The 14,244-nt window shown below is 40.1% G+C and overlaps 1 pseudogene; it reads left to right on the top strand.

The window, feature by feature from the left end:
- Positions 1-11,488: 11,488 nt before the first annotated feature.
- LOC150001580 (keratin, type I cytoskeletal 18 pseudogene) lies at positions 11,489-12,852 on the top strand (annotated as a pseudogene).
- The last annotated feature ends 1,392 nt before the right edge of the window (positions 12,853-14,244 follow it).

A 14,244-nucleotide genomic window follows, 5' to 3' on the forward strand; every position in this document is an offset into this window, starting at 1 on the left:
TTTTGCCAAACAAACATGACACAGCAGAAGAAGGGCAAGGAAATGGAAGGTGTGAACAATTGAGAGTGATTGTTGTGGATGGAATTCAGCTGGGTAAAGGCAGACCAGGACATGAAGGTAGTAAGAGATAGTGAAAAGGTGGTAGAATTGGAGATCCAAATGGGGTCAAATGGTTATAGTCAGAATACTGGAATAATGACCCAGAAAGTCAGGGGGATGTTGGTCAGAGGGGGATACATGACATTTAGAGAGTAGGAATGACATGATCTGTCAGGTCTGACCTTGGAGTGGGTGACTGTAGAAGAGGAGAACAGCCCCACTAGGGATCTAAGAACCCAAGCCATTGGAAGGATCATTCATTGTATACTGAAATCATCAAGAAACTAAAGTCCCAAGTGGCAAATTAAGGTAAACAAAGTTATGGTACAGTGCAATATTATGCAGGTTTTAAAAACAGGATTTTGGAAAAATATTTAAAGATACGAGGAAATAATGAAAGAATGCTAAGGTAGGAAAAATACAAGATATGTAATTTTACATGTAATATAATCTCATTACTTATGAATAAATCTTTTTGCATAAAGGAAAGACTAGAAGAAGACAAAACAAAATGTCAATGGGATTTATCTTTATGGGAAATTTATATTTTTCTTTGTACATATTGTGATTTTTCTAAGTTTCCTACAAAACCTCCAAAATATTAACAAAAAACAACAAAAGAAAGTACACATTATATCTGATGCATTAAATTTCCTGAGAGCATTTTTCAAAATAAAAAAATTAGTCACAGCTCTCAGATTTCCTCCTGTCTTCTAGATGACAGTAAAATATGACACAAATTTGTGACTAAAGTTTGAGTTTTTTCATCTTCAGAGGATTTTTTTTTACACAATAGATTTTTTTTCAGTCAATTGGGACTCTAGGAATTTGTTTTTCTGTCCAAAACTTTTATAAATGGTTGTTTAAATTTGAAATGATCTTTCCTCCTGGAGAGGACAAATGTCTTTTACAGTAGATATGGGAACATAGTAGCTATATTTCTAAAGCTTTAAGCATCTAGATCTGGCATGGAACACCAGAGTGGTTATGACTTAGATTACTTTTGTAGAGCTGCTGACATTCAAAGCTAAGTCAGGAGAATGAGGCTTCTATTGGGGGGCTGAGGGGCTTTGTCCCTTTGCAAGGCACATTGTGACTGGGCATTTTTAAAGTAAATGCAGTTAATTTTAAATTTTTTATTAAGTCTGGCTCAGAGTAAAAGCAATCACACACACACCTTCTCTCTCCCCAGAAACAAATGAATGTCTGTGTTTGTGAACCTAGTGATTGTCTTAGATTGTTTTACATTTACTTCCAGCTTTTCCCAAAAAATTTTTCCTGCCCTATTAAGGGAAACTACAGGGGAAAAGTAAAGGACCTTCTTTTAATCTCAGTTGAAGAGATTTCTACTAGTCCTTATCTCTAACACCCCCTGTAGCCTCATGTTGAAAATAGTGAAATAGGTTAGGGACAATGTTATAAGAAAAGATTTAGGGTGGAATCATATGACATTTTGGAAAACATTAATCTCATACTGATCCAGCCTGAGAAATGAATCCCATTTACCATTTTAAAGATTTATTTTATTTTTAATATGTAAGGTTAAGAACAAAACTTTTATTTTACTTTAAAGCCATTTGTAGTACAGTTGACAAAAGGAAACTAAAAAAAGGTGATTGAACTGTAGTCATCAAAAGTTTATATGTGTAATATTCTCTGCAGAAAAGTCTCTGGGGATAATTTTGAGAGAGAAAAAAACATTTCTAAAAGCTGAAAAATATCAGTTTTATACATAAAATGGCATAAGTCTTGAAGGTCTAGAATCACATTGCTGTTTCCTTGTAAAAGCTTTGGTGCCCTTATCCAAAAACCTAGTGCCAAAAACCTGGCCAGGGTGGGCAATGGGGATGGTCAACTATAAAAGTTTGCTCATATCTTCTTTTGTCATTGTCTCCATCCTAATCACAAAGCCAAGACAAGTGAAAAAGAAAAATCCTATTTCTACATTAATTTTGATGTAGATCTTCCATTCAAAAATGTTAAAATTGAAGTGTCTAGGCAACTAATAGCCATTTTCATGATAATTTCACTTTTTTTTATTTTACTTTTATGGTAATATAAGCAGCCTGAAAGAAGGAGAAAAGACCTAAGAGGTCATCTGGAGCCATCTTGCAGACTCAGAGGCACGTGACTTAGCCAAGGACCTAAGGCTGAAGAGCAACTCCTAAACGAAGACTCCAAATGGGTTCTCTTGTGTACATGTAGCTACAATAGAGATCCTCTCTGTCACACACACACACACACACACACACACACACACAGCTTCAAAATCTTCAAATAGCTCTATATTAAAGATTAAAAGAAGCAAAAACTAAAACCTTATAGTTACTGGCTCATCCATTTATCTACCATAAACTGGAATTGCTTCCTATTTAAATGTAATATTTCAATTGCACCAGTTCAGACACTTTGTATTCCAAACAATCCTAAATGTACAAATACTTCAAAATCATGCATTATGTAGAAAAACTTGTCTTTGATATATTAACACTGAATTTTTCATTTACTTCCTATGCCAGTTCATGAAATCTTACTGATTCTAAATGAAGTAAGAACTTGGTTGTGCAATACAAAACAGCCAGAAAATTCTGGCCTGCATGTTCTAAAATAAATGGAAGTTTGTATCACCAAAGCTATTTTGGCAAAAATATAATTTTTAAATTAAAAGAACCGTGTCATTATATAAAGAAGCTATTTATGTTGAAACTAAAGTCAATAAGAATAATAACAAATATTCACCGAGTGGTTATTATGTGCCAGACATTGTGCCAAGTATTTTACATATATTATCTTGTTTAATGCTTCCAACAACCCATGGGGAGGGCTACTGCTCCTATGCTCATTTTATAGATAGGAGGACTGGAAAAACTATGGAATTTGCCAAGCTAACAACTTACCAAGAAGCAGAGCTGAGATTGGAACCAGGCAGTCTTAACCACTCCTTCAAACAGATAGAATAATTATGAGTAATTAGAAAAGTCTGCTTTTGTGTGAATTCAGTTCTCAGTTAAATGGGCTGTATTTAACTGACAGCCAGCTGATACTATGATTAGCACAATACATGATTTGGAAATATTGTTTGTCAAGCATGGAAAAGTAAAATATCTGTGCTTGCTCCTCTGTACCCAAGACTAATCTTCAAAAATTCTACTAACTTGTTAAGATAGCAATAATGAACAAATTAATTACATGATCAAACCATTAGGTTAAGAGTCTACACAAGCATGACCTACCAATTTTCCAAACTGATGGTAGAGATTAATAGGTTGATGGACTTTAACCATTGCATAAAAACAACCCAATATGCCCTTGTAAATCATTGTTAAACTCATTATTCTTTACAGATTGTAGTTCTCATTATCATGCTATATGCAAAATCTTGACAAGATTTGCCTGACATCCAAACCAACTCTTGCAACTCAAACAGCACGGTTCTCTGGTGTGTCAGCCCACTGCAGGTGTTTCTCTATTACAATGAATAATTACATCAAACAAAGACAAGAAATAGTCTAAAGATGACAAAACCACACATTTGAAATCTGTATTTTCTTCCTCTTGGGAAATTAAAATCTACAATCATAGGGGTTTCAGTGCCCATGTCTTGGGGTCATTCCAAGTTGATGAAGAAAGATCTTTTCTTTGCAAGCCCAAAGATTGCAATAATACAGGAAACTAAACTATATTTATAAACTGGACACCAGTATGCCAGCATGCTTTCTCAGCTCTCTGAATCTTGCAACAAAAACACTAGCAATCAGACGCATGAGCAAGAAATGACAAGTGTTTTGACAGCTCTAGAATACTTTGAGGTATTTTTAGCATATTTCTGAGTTGTATTAGCTTAACCTGTACTAGAATATAAATGAGCCCATATGGCACAGATGTAATTATGTTCCATGGGAGGAATCCCTGTGGTAGGTTGGGGAGGGGGGCCAGGGAGAAGAATACACCAACCCCACCCCCCTCTACCCTCTCCCCCTCACCACGTGTGCCTTCTGGAGGGCATGATTTACACATCATTTGCACTGAGAAGAATATGAAGAAACACAATGCTAACAACACAGTACTGAAAAGGGCAGTGGAAAGATCGGGGATCCCTAGGGGTGCTGCTCTCTGTGACTGACATCCAGTTAGGAGCAGAGGGAGCTTCCCCTTGGGATCACGTGTGATGAAGCAATCTTTGATTATGTGGGCACAGCAATCATAAGGCGTAATTATTATTACTGCAAGAGAATGGGCAACACATCTCTGGGGAGAGCCTCTGTCACAGACACTTTGCTGGCGCATGCTGGAAGCAAATATTCTCCCAAGGATCATTTTCATTCTAACCTGATATTTATCTGAAGCTTCTCTGACTACCAGTCATGAAACATTAAATATAGATTAGAGCCAGAGAGATGTTGAAAGTTGAAATTCACCGGAGGTGCACGCCTGTGTCCTTGAGAAACAACCCTGAATGCTGTCCAGATGTTACAGCAGCAAGGCAGAAGGTCCCAGGCTGCAAGGAGGCCACAACACAGGAGAGACGGGGATGTTTAGCATTCCATGGGCCTTCTGTTTGGTTTGTTTGTACTACATCGATTTAACAGAGAATCCTAACAGGCTGTTAGTGGTAGATGTTGCAAAGTGTTCACTATCCCAAAAGAATGAAGAAATGCTTTTGTGCCAGGGAAGGGAGTAATTTAAAGCACATAATTGATTTTCTACAGTTTCAAATTGTGATAAGACTAAGGCGTAGCAACAGAAACATATGTTAGCAGTTTTGTCTGTGTCTCTCAATGAATCCACAATAAAGAGCACCCCCGTAACTCGTAGATGGTTAACTTGCTTTGAACATCTCAGTAGATATTAACAGACACTTGCGCTGGAATTTGGAATAAATTGACCTGCTCTGGAACAGTTTGCAGAAGGGCAGCTGTGCTGTGCAAACTCATCCTCCAGGTGTGTGATGGGAACACCTCTTCTGTTTGCTCAGTGAATTTCAAGTGCTGCATTTTTACATGAAGCTTTTCCTGTTCCCTCCAAACCCTGCATCTCACCCACTTTGGCAAAAGACGAATAGAGGCAGGATCTTCTGGTATAAGTTAGAAACATGTAACTGACATTATTCAGGGAAGACTCTCACTCCCTAGAAATCACGTAAAGCAGCAATATTATATACCACTCACCCTAGAGGCAGGAAATGGAGTTAGCAGAGATAAGATGGGCAGCAGGCAGAATAGGAAGTGTGACCCAGGAAATCCTCCCAATTGAGGGCTGATAAACCTGGCTTGGATGAACAAAGGACTTTATTTTTTTCTTTAAATTCCCACAGGCTTTTAGAAATAGGAGGGACTGGCTAGTTCCTTAGGTTTTTCTGGAAACAAAGAGTTGAATTAGAAGACATACTGATCCTCCCCATTTCAACTCTTAAAATTTTACCTTCCTATCAAACTAGCTCCCAGGATTCCTGAATCTCTCCCCCACCAGAAGAAGTGGGAACCAAAAGCTTTGTCTGAAGTTGCAAGAGTCAGTGGGGGTCTCTCATCATTGTGCGTCAGGGCCTAAGGTAATCATTAATAGTCAGCAAGGCAAGCGGCCCAGGCATTAGAAATCAGGGAGGTATAGAGATGACTCTTAGCTCTTAAACATTCCTCCTCTAGCTCAAGATTTAGGGCCCTTCTGCAATGCCAGTTCTTGTGCTTGTACGAACCGTGAAAATAGGTTTCTACTGAATAAATGTGAAGTCATGTTAAACGTAGCCCTTGGCTGGTTTAGCTCAGTGGATTGAGCGTCGGCCTGCGAGCTAAGTGTCGCTGGTTCGATCTTCCAGTCAGGGCACATCAGAGAAGGAAAACTCTGACTCCAAAAAACCTCCGCTGCCTTGCGGCATACCTCTTCAGGGGAAAGGCTAAGGGAGTAAACCCCGACAGAAAATCCGGAGCCGGAGTCCCTAAGGCGGTTTGACGTTGTAGTCAACACCGGCAACTCCTGCGGCGCACCTGAACCCAAGCTGTATTGACTCCGTCTTTCCCTTGGATCCTTCAGCTGCGAAGAGAGGGGGGGTCTGCTGCATGGGCAACAGCAGACCCTCCATATTACCCTGCCCAGGCTCTGTAGCTTCAGCGTCATCGCAAGATGTCGATTCAACACGGGAGGAGACAGATACTACCATGTCACTCCCGAGTCGGACTGCACAGCCATTCTCGGCGGTGCAGATAGACTCTTAAGAAGCTACACCATCGTCTCTCGAGACGGACGGCTGCCGACGACATGTTAAACAAATATAATTCACCAAAAAGGTGGGGAAATCCAATTCCTACCATTTTTTATCAATCTTTGTTCCAGTTCTATAAGAACCCTGGTAACTGGGTACCAAACTAACTTCAAAAAATATTGCCATACTCCATCAATGGATAGCCCTTCCTACAAAAGTTTTATGGTAAGGGCAAGGGATGAAACGGGAAATGTCTCCCAGAGAGGACCCCCTTGAGTTGGATCATAAAAGGTAAAAGGGATTTTTGTGGACAGATAAGGGTAGAGGTATGGGGTGCTAAGGAGGGCATTCCTACAGCTAAAACAGCCCATGGAAAAGCAGAGACTTTGAATTACAAGTTAGAAGGGAACTGCAAATAGCCTGGTTTGGCTAGGAGGTAGCATATGAATGGGGAGGTTAAAATGAGAAGCTGGACAGATAGACGGTGACCATCCTAAGGAGTTTTCCTGCTGTTGAAGGATTTTGAGTCTGTAGAGAAAGAATTGCACAGAGGTTGTAAGATCTGTTAGATGTTGTTACCACGGGCAAGCTGAGAGAGGATGAGTTCCTGAACTAGAGCAGTAACTGTGGATGGAGAATGAAGAATGGATAAGAGAGAAGTTAAGGTGGTGGAATTGACTGGACTTAGTGGCTTTTAGAATGTGAGGACTAAGGGAAAGGAGAAGTCTAGGATGATCTGCAGGTAGAGGGAGCAAAAAATCCCCAATTCACTTAAACTTTATCTCCAAATAGGTCTAGTAGCATTTTGTGTTCTTGCGTCCTTGGTGGTCAGTAAAAAGGAGACACATGGAGGAAGGGATGGGAAAAGGGCATCTGGGCTGGGAGCCTCTGGATTGTGGATGGAAGAGGAAAGATGAGAGTGGTCACTGATCGAACCTTTTGGGAAAGAAATATGACAAAATGGTGTAAGAGTATTTAAAATTATACATTTTAAGCCAACAAATTACACTTATAGGAATCTACCCTAAGGAAGTGACCCAAACTGCTTAAGTTCTGCAAATGCTAACTGCAACATTATTATAATGGGAAAACAATTCTAAATGATCAGTAAGTGAGGTATAGTTATATAATTGTTCTACAAGTTGTACTTAATATAGTTACATAAGAGAACAATGTATGAAACATAAAAATTGGGAAGAAGGAAGCAAAATATTCATTATTCACAAATGAGATGGATGTCTTTGTGGAAACCCCAAGAGAATCAATCCAAAACTACTATAAATAATAAGAAAGTGCAATAAAATGACATAATATTTGTAAAAAAATATTCACAGCTTGAGTTAGAAAATATAATAGCATGAAAAAATCCCATTTTCCAAAGTCACATAAAATGATTGAAAAAACAAAAAGATATATCCTTATTGAAAAAAATTTAAATAGCCTATTTGGAGAAAAAAAAAAATCCAACAGTATCAGAATGTCAGTTCTCCCTAAGCAAATGTAGAAATGTCATGAGTTTCCCAATAAAGATACTAGTAGGTTTGGGGGTGTTTCGTTTTATTTTGCTTTTGCATAGGCAAAATGATTATAAAGTTCATGGGAGGAGGAAGGCATTCAATAATCATCTTGACATTTTTAATAAAATTAAAAAGTAAAAAAGGGGGGCTAGCCCTATCTGTCATAATAGTTCAGTAAATAAAACCCTATGCATTGGTAATTAAGTACAGAATCTAATCAATGAAAGAGATTGAGAGTCTAGAAATAGAACAAAACACTGGAATTTAGCTTATGATAAGAGTCCAGCATTGGTCTGGAGATGATAGTCCCTTCAGAAGCATGCTTGCAGTATTTCAAAGTTCAGTAATTTTGAGTAATTATTTGCCTGTTAGGAAATATTATAATTTGGTTCCATTCTCTACAACAGTCAAGTGTGGGGAGTGTATTTGTTTCAATACCATTGTTTTTGACAGTTGATGTGTATAATGAAATAGCTGTATGTGTTCCCCACATTTGTATTTGTCCATAACCTGAAACCCAGTGAGCAGAGTATGTGTGACATTTTTGTTCAATGCATGCATTCCCGGGCACCCAGAGAAACAAAGCCATTGTGTTATCATCTTTAGCAAAGGGTTTGATAAGTGAGGCATTGAAAATTTCTGGCTAAAATAAGGTTTGGGGATTATTAATGGATTTAATTTCTGCAAGCCAGCCTCACGACACATTACCACGGCTAGCTAAGCATTAACCAGATTTTCTATTCATTTCCCATATTGTTGGGCTCAACCTTAACTTGTCAGCTTGGGAAAAATCCCTTAACCCCTGTAAGCCTCAGTTTCTTCCTCTGTCAATTGAAGGGGTTAGGGGAATTGATCCCTCCAGGCTCTTATCCATGAAAGTTCCTGTTATTCTGGGCACAGCTGAGCGCTGCCACACTCTTGCATGAAAGCCTAAGGTGAAACAGGAGAGGTATGCTTAGTGCAGACATTTTAGGGAAAGTGCTTACCAGTTAAGTAGGGTGGTTTCCCAGTTTGTTTGAGCCTGCAATTCTGTGTTTTTTTTTAAAAAAGCATGCATCCCAGTATTTGTAAATACACTTATAAATTATACACACTTCTTGCTATACATATGTGTGTATGTTCATGTATACATGTATTAAGTAATACTGTAATGCTATAGAATGTCCATTTAAACACATCTAAAACTATACAGTAGTCGCTCTCTATATCATGGTTCACTTCTTGTGGCCTCACTGGATTGCGGGATTTTTAAAAATATTATATTTAATTATTTATTGAGGATTTTTTTCTATATTGCGGGATTTTGTGGTACTGTATACATATGTTGTTAAAGTTACGTAGGTTTAAGAGTGTAGAATATGTTTAAGAGTATAAGTAATGTTTATAAAAGTGTAGAAAAGGTTAATAAGGAAATGGGAAAGGTTAATAAGGGACTGGGAATGGTTTATAAGTGTGTGGGAAGGGTTTACAAAGCCTTAAAATACATATAAATACTAAAATAAATGTAAGGTTCCTACTTTGCGTATTTTCACCTATTGGGGCAGGGGATCTAGAACATAATACTCATGATAAGTAAGGGAATACTGTAAAACTAAAAAAACCCTAATATTTTCTTCCCATATCCATATAAAATAGATCATCTTTTGTATTCTCTAGACCTAATTCATTTAGAGAACAGAATTAATTTACTCTTCAATTAGTACATTTAATAAGAAGCAAACCGGCGGATGGAACACAGAATGTTTTCTATTTAATGGCAAAAAGAAAAAGTACTGTTGTTCAGCTTGCCAGATGCCACCAATTAATTTGTGGTTGTGAGGCAGCCAAATATGGTTAAAAAAAAAATCCTTAAATCTAAAGTCAGAAAACTATGGCTTGAGTGCCCAACCCCAGGGGCTTCTAGCCCATCCTCACATCTTAATTGTTCCCTTGTTTCTTCATATATGAAATAGAGTTAATATTACATGCAATACAAAGTTATTGTGATAAATTACATATAATATATTAGATTATATAAATGGGTTATATAATATATTATTTATATGCACATACAAATATGAAGTATAAAAATAATTATTGCCAAATAAAATGCACAAATAGTATAAATTTCAATCCAACTTAACCTTCTCTAATTGACCTGATTCTTATATACATAACTTAACTGAAGAGTACCAAGTTAATAAAGCTTCTATTAGAAAAAGGAAGAGAGCAATTAAGTTGAAACCTGAAACTAAACTTGAGCTTCTCATCTTTGTAACACAATTTGTTCCCACATAGACAATAGGTATTTTGGGAACAGGTCCCTCTTACCTGTTCGGTTCATATCCTGCTCCCCCTATCCCTCAACCTTAGCCACCAGCAACTATCCACAGACAGCTTTGCTTCCTGACAGGATGAGGCTACCCTTTCTTGGGCACTGTCCCATGCTCTGATGACCTCTGTGCCCCATTATCAAATTGACCTGCCATATGGCCCATTCTTTCAGAACTTTGCCATCTCTTCACCAAGAGAACAGTGTGCCTGGACAGATGATATAAATATCTTTTACTATGAATGGGTTAATGTAGGATGTCCATCCCCCAGGAATTTCCATGTTAACAGAATAGATGTTGAATACACAATGTATTAAATCAGAAGTATAGGGACCTAATGGTTGAATCATAAACAAGGTCTTGGAGGGAGGCAATAGGGGAGTGCATTTGACTGTAGCTCCCACATCTTTGCCCTTGCCTCTATTGTCACCAGTTTTCTCGGAAATCAGCCCCCCACCCCTTAATCCCTTATGCTGTAGTGAAGTTCAAGCCTGGGCACATGAGACAGGGATTGCAGCGTTCTAAGCAATTATCCTTCCCCACAATCAGGTTGGACTCAGCAAGAACCACTGTTACTGCTTCTCAGACCCACGGGTGCCCGCTACTGGGCTCCTGCATTGTTCCTCAATTTTCCTGGATGCCAGCTTCCCTGTCTTCCAACTGATGACCACTTGCTATGTGTCAAGTTCTATTTTAAGTGCTGTACATGTTTTAACTCATGCAATCCTCACAACAACCCCATGACATTGAAAGTGTATGTTAGAATGGAAGACAGCTGAATATCAATCCTGGCTACAGGCGCTATTTACTATCCCTGTTTTAAAGATGAAGAAATATTTCTTTATTAAATAACTATTCTTGAGCTTCTACTATATGCCAGGCAATGTTATAGGGATACTCCTATAGACAAAAGACAAAAATCTGTGTCCTCATAGTTCTTAGATTACTGAAAAGTTAATAAAGAAAATTTTTAGAGAGACTCTTGGCAGAGATCTTAAATCAAACCAAATAGTCAGCTACCCTCCCTTCTAGGCCTTGCCTTCTGCCATTGTAGCTATTTCTCAATTTTTGTAGAGCAATCAGACCCAGAGCCAGTGGACTAGCAGCTCATCTGCTGTCATATAGAAAAACTCCAGTATTATTGGCACCTGCATGGGCACTGGGGAGCTAAGTCGCCAAATGTCATCTCTCTCACAAGGGCGGTTGGTTGTTCAAGGAAGTGAGCTGGACAAGGACAGAAAACTACATAGTTTATCTGTAAGAGAAAGAGTTTGATTTTGGATGCTGAAGCATTATAGAAGTTATAAAGTCAGCGCGGACCTGGCACTCACTGCAGCTTCAACCTGAGTCTCGGCTTCTCGCCTTTCTCCCTGAGCAGCATGAGCTTCAGCACACGCTCCAGCTTCTCCACAAACTACCGGAGCCTGGGCTCCGTGCAGTCTTCCAGTCACCCGGTCCGGCCAGCCAGCAGCGCGGCCAGCATCTATGCAGGCGCCGGGGGCTCGGGCTCCCGGATCTCGGTGTCCCACTCCAGCAGCGTGCGGGGCAACTGGGGATCCGGGGGCCTGGCTGCAGGGATGGCCGGGGGTCTGGCAGGCATAGGGGGCATCCAGAGCGAGAAGGAGACTATGCAATGCCTGAATGACCGCCTGGCTTCCTACCTGGAGAGGGTGAGAAGCCTGGAGGCTGAGAATCGGAGACTGGAGAGCAAAATCCGGGAACACCTAGAGAGGAAGGGACCCCAGGTCAGAAACTGGGCGCATTATTTCAAGATCATCGAGGACCTGAGGGCTCGGATCTTTGCAAATTCTGTGGACAATGCCCGCATCGCTCTGCAGATTGACAATGTCCGTCTTGCTGCTGATGACTTCAGAGTCAAGTATGAGACGGAGCTTGCCATGCGCCAGTCTGTGGAAAATGACATCAATGGACTCCGAAAGGTCATTGATGACACAAACATCACTCAGCTGCAGCTGGAGACGGAGATCGAGACTCTCAAGGAGGAGCTGCTCTTCATGAAGAAGAACCATGAGGAGGAAGTAAATGGTCTACAAAACCAGATTGCCAACTCTGGGCTGACTGTGGAGTTGGATGCCCCCAAATCTCAGGACCTCAGCAAAATCATGGCGGACATCCGGGCCCAGTATGACGAGCTGGCTCGGAAGAACCGAGAGGAGCTAGACAAGTAGTGGTCCCATCAGATTGAGGAGAGCACCACAGTGGTCACCTCGCAGACGGCTGAGACAGGAGCTGCTGAGATGACACTCACGGAGCTGAGACGTACAGTCCAGTCCTTGGAGACTGACCTGGACTCAATGAGAAATCCGAAGGCCAGTTTGAAGCACAGCCCGAGGGAGGTGGAGACACGCTATGCCATGCAGATGGAGCAGCTCAATGGGATCCTGCTGCACTTGGAGTCAGAGCTGGCCCAGACCCGGGCAGAGGGGCAGCACCAGGCCCAGGAGTATGAGGCCCTGCTGAACATCAAGGTCAAGCTGGAGGCTGAGATTGCCACCTACCGCCGACTACTGGAAGAAGGGGAGGACTTGGATCTTGTTGACGCCCTGGACAACAGCCACTCCTTACAAACCATCCAAAAGACCACCACCCGCAGGATTGTGGACGGCAAAGTGGTGTCTGAGGTCAACGACACCAAAGTTTTGAGGCGTTAAAGGCAGCAGAAGTAGGGGATCTTTTTGCAGGGCAGGAGGCCAATAAAAAGTTCAGAGTTCATTTAAAAAAAAAATAAATAAATAAAAGTTATAAAGTCACTTGAAACAAAACAAGTCAGTTTGCAATGGAAGCTTCAAGCTACATGTTAGAACTCATTAAAGACAAACCTCAAATTAGTTTTTTAAAAAAGTCAACTTGTTTTCGTGAATTAGAAACAAAATGAATGAGGATCTTGATCTCATGGGGACTATATTTGTAAAGAAATTTTCTATCATTTGTATATTGACAGAACTAATGGATTTGGCCAGCTGTGAAGAGAGGCATTGTGTTTCTAAACTTGACCACCAGGATTTTAAAATAAGTATATCCCTTTGGGCCTTCAAATGTTACTATCCCAGAAGGATCACAAGGCAGAGAGTAAAATCAATAATGGAAGGAGGGCATACCACAATTGCAGAGACAGTGCGACCATTCTAAGCAAGCAGGGCCTTTAGGAATTCCCAGTGAGTGATGAATAATTGACAGACATCACAATTTTACAGACATAACTTTTAAGACCATCATATGATGTCTGGAAGGGGGTTACTAAGGTCAGTGTAACAATGCAAGCATTATGCTTCTATCTTTGCCTTGTCATTCTTATGAGACCTCATTCTCCTTATTTCATTTAGATATATAAACTTATATATTTTTCCAAGTTAAGAAAATATATGCTTAAGGTAAAACTCCAAACGTTACTAAACCAACAGGGTTGAAAGTGACAGTCCTCATACATTCTAAATTGTCTAGGACAGTCTCTGTGCATCTGCTGTCTCAGCATAATTATTAGTAGCACACACCCTTCATTCTCAAAAGCACCCCTGATTGGATGACAAATTACATGTCATCCTATTCATAACCTATGCCCTAGATTTAACCATGGTTAACTCCTTCAGTCCTTTTTCAAAATTCACCCTTATCCAGTAATTTTAAGAGCCCTGAAAGTTGTCTCACGTGTTCAAGAGCATGATCCTCACAGCTATTACATGATGCTATCATTTTCTTCCTCCTGAGATGTGCTTCTGAAGCTTGTGGGGTCCATGGAGCTTCTCTGAAGGCACAACTGCAACCCTTATGCTGCCCCCATTGGCACTGGGCCACTTCCTTTACTCTCAGAGCCAGTCTGCTTCTCCTGCATGGATGATGCAGCAATGTGATAGCTCTAAGTGAACCAGATGCACCCCAACAGCCAAAGCTGCCAATGAGCCAACCCTATCAGCTCTACAAAGTCACAATGAACTCTCCAATGATATAGGGCGTCCCGGTCATGGTGCATTTTGTCAGTGTTATGGTCTTTTACAGATTTTAATGAAAATAGCACTTTTTTAGTGTTCAGTCTCGGGCTGCCTTCTTGGTAGGCTTTAGGTACGATTTCATGGGGATCATCCAAGGGTAGCACTGGTAAATC

Source organism: Furipterus horrens, unplaced genomic scaffold (assembly GCF_987537825.1).
Source record: "Furipterus horrens unplaced genomic scaffold, mFurHor1.1.pri manual_scaffold_9, whole genome shotgun sequence".
Taxonomy (NCBI): domain Eukaryota; kingdom Metazoa; phylum Chordata; class Mammalia; order Chiroptera; family Furipteridae; genus Furipterus; species Furipterus horrens.